Here is a 3,581-nt window from a genome sequence, read left to right as displayed (position 1 = left end):
AATAAATAATAATCAAAACAATAAAGATCAAATCTTAAAAAAAAAGATGAAGAAATTAAAATAATAATAATTAACATTTCATAAAGTATTTCAAATAAAATAAATAACAATCAAAAGAATGAGGACCAAATTTGATAGAAAAAAAATTCAATAAAAAAATAATAGGAGAAAAGCAAATAACAATTATAACAATGAGGACCAAAGTAAATATAAAAATTATGTTTTAAGAAATGAAATTGAAAAATAAATATTCAAAACAAAATATATATAGTAATCAAAAGTTTGAGGATCAAATTTGATATAATCAGCAAATAATGACATTTCTAAACTTTTCACAACTTCCGGAAAGTGTTTTCCTCCCAAATTTTTCAGGAAAATACTTTCCTGAAAATCAAGCTAAATTTTCCTTTGACTGAAAAGTGTTTTCCATTTACCAACTTTTCTAACAACAAACAAACACAAGAAAGTTTGGAAAGTGTTTTCCTGGAAACCACTTTCCGGAAAACAAACACAGCTAAAAAGGAAAACACTTTTCTAAAAACCAAGCTAAATTTTTTTTGACTAAAAAATATTTTCGTTGACCAGAAAGTATTTTCCATTGACCGGAAAGTGCTTTCCATTGACTGGAAAGTATTTTTTATTGACCGAAAAGTGTTTTCCGTTGACCAACTTTTCTAATGACAAACAAATACAAGAAAATTTAAAAAGTGACTTTCCAGAAACTGTTTTTCAAAAAACAAACATGGCCTTACTGGAAAATCATTTTGTTTCAATAAAAATTAAATTATCACTTTTTTAAAAAAAAATATAAGTTCCACATAAATCATATTTAGCAATGCTTGAACATAACGTTACATGACATCTAGGATAGTCTCCTTTATTTAACTCCAAACTAGGTAATTGATATGGAGCTTAAACTGAAAATACAAAAACCAATCTCACACGAAAAACCTTCTCTTCTTTCTTTTCATTGAATTTGCTTGAATGGCATAACTTAGACGCTAGTAGAGAAAAAGGAAGCAAAAGATTTCATTTCAGGCCTCTTCAAAGCCACGCCAATTTCAGTCCTTCGGTCACTTCCATTTCCAATATCCAACACTGAAAACGCTCCAGTTCTATCTATGGATGTGAGCTCCACCTTCTCGACATTTTCCCATCCAAAATCCGTGCTGTAAAATTTTAATCCGGTCGCTCCAGCAACACTAATTAGTTGCACTTCTGGCCCCAAACTTAACAACATCTCAAACCTCTCACTTGAACCTTCAAGGAGTCCCTTCTCCAGTCCCTTTATGGAAGCGCTAAGCTTCTCGGCTATAATAGCTAATCCATTTTCCTGCATAAAATCTCCGGCTTTAGAAACTATGTGATGAGCCACAATAGTGTCACCAAAATGATTTGGTGGAAGAGGAGGGTCTAAACGGCTTCTACAATCCACTGACCACGAAAAATAAACCTCTCTGTCGGCATCTCCTCCTCTTGCTTTGACAAGACAGATCAATACATAAGAGCACGCCAGAACATAAGTGGAGAGATGAAGTCGTTTTGTAGGGTCTGTTGCTTCCGGGTGATAACGCAACACACTTTCTCTAAGCTTCTTAATGGCTTCACTAGATAAATGAAAGGTTGCTCGAAGCAATTGGGTTGCACTTCAAGTTTCGTCAACGGCTTCACACTTTTTGGGTTCGAGTCTGAACCTGATTCTAACCGTTTCCCCATGGTTGCCCAAAAGTTAATGTACGCCTCCTCCAAACCTTTGGAATCTTGGATACTTTTCCATTCAAAACTTGGGGTGATTTCTGCTGGCAATAAACGTGGGGCTTCTCCTTTTTCGACGATATATTTGCATGTATAAGCCCAAGCTCTGAGGAACATAGATGCGCTTTTCCCGTCACATATTGCATGGTGCATTGCCATACCAATGCAAAAGCCTTTGTTGGGAAATAATGTTACTTGTAAAACCAATAATGGCGACCTAGTTTCAGTTGCGACGAAATGGGGAGCATAAGGATGTGATTCAACAGCTTCATGGATTCCATTGCCTATAAGGCGATCGAAATCACCATTACACTCGGCAAGTGTAACTGAAACGGAATCGTTTTTAGGATGGTAAACAAAGAAGGGTCTGGAGGATTCAGGGGGCCATGTTAGGCTGCCGGCGATAGGGAGGAAGTGGACGAGTGCATGGGAAAGTGATTGTTTGAGACTGGGGAAAACTTAGAGATAGCTAGAGGGAAAGGAGGAAGTGGACGAGTGCATGGGAAAGTGATTGTTTGAGACTGGGGAAAACTTAGAGATAGCTAGAGTGAAAGAGAGAGAGATTGAGAGTGGGATATGTTTTTTTCGTTTCAGCTCTTGCTCCTTCTATAGAACTCGGCAACCTTATCATGATGTTCGTCTTCTAGTCTTGATTGATTGGTGCTCCTCTCCAGTCATCCATGTAGCTGTAAGTCGATTGATGCAAGGGCTGTCGTGTTGACTGACGGATCCACCGATGTGAGACGGCGACAAGAAAAGTAAGTTTCTCCGTAAACTCATTATTTTCTTTACTCCATCCAACAATCCACTACGTTCCCTTTGTGGTGCGAAGATCACAATTACATCAAGATTACTCACTTTGGTTAACAATGAGTTGCTTATATATAAGATTGAAATTGTTTATATAAATAAATTTACTTTTTAATTAATTTTTTTAACTATTTTTAATTTTTATTAAATATTTTATTAATAAATCTAAAGCAAAAATAAAGATATCATGATAAAAATATTTTAAAAAATTATAAAATTATTATAATTATTATATTGTTGTTGCATCATCGTATTGTTCATAAATATTCTTGGTTAATGTTCTACTACGATTAAATATTAATTAGAGTTGTTGAGATTAATATATATTATGTTTTTTTTTTTTATCAAAAGAAGCAACTATTCTCAGTTGGGGTATGATAAATATTTAAAAGTAATATGTAAATATTTGTCAGATAACATGTTCACTAAACTTACTTGTATAAGAATTTTATATGGAGAGATCATTTGTGTTTATGAAAAGACTTATATGATAATTGTGTAACTGATACTTAGATTTAAAAGCACTAAATTATCTTGAATATAGAATGTTATGTTTTGATCCCATTATATGTTGTCTTAATTAAAGGTAACAAATAGACATTTACTGAGTATAACATAAGTATATAAAGGTATTTGAGCAATAAAAAAAGGATTCATCACCCTAAGTGAATTAATGAAAATGTTTAATTTGTTTTTAAATAGCATTGATTATAAATTCTTGCACAAGGTGAAAAGAGTTTTGAAAAAAAATTTAAATTTTATTCAAATAATCAATGACTATGGTATTGAAAACAAATATGATTTGACAGAGTGGACACATTTTATGCTATAATGTCTAAATTGAAACATTGTTGATTAATGAATAATAATTACGCTAAGAAACTAGTTATTGAAATGTTAAATGAAACCTCTTATGACTTTTTTAATATCTAGAAGATTATGATAGGTATTAAGACATTATACTTGATTTTTAAATATAATTCAATCAATTATTGAATTGATAATAATTTAATTTG

General features: G+C 32.4%; 1 pseudogene; it reads right to left on the bottom strand.

Moving 5' to 3' along the window:
• Positions 1–797: 797 nt before the first annotated feature.
• On the bottom strand, positions 798–2,213 carry LOC105111147 (phenolic glucoside malonyltransferase 1-like; annotated as a pseudogene).
• Between the last annotated feature and the right edge of the window lie 1,368 nt (positions 2,214–3,581).

This window comes from Populus euphratica, unplaced genomic scaffold, assembly GCF_000495115.2.
Source record: "Populus euphratica unplaced genomic scaffold, PopEup_1.0 scaffold276.1, whole genome shotgun sequence".
Classification (NCBI taxonomy): Eukaryota; Viridiplantae; Streptophyta; class Magnoliopsida; order Malpighiales; family Salicaceae; genus Populus; species Populus euphratica.
Note: the sequence above shows the minus strand (reverse complement) of the source record. Positions and strands in the feature narration are given on the sequence as shown.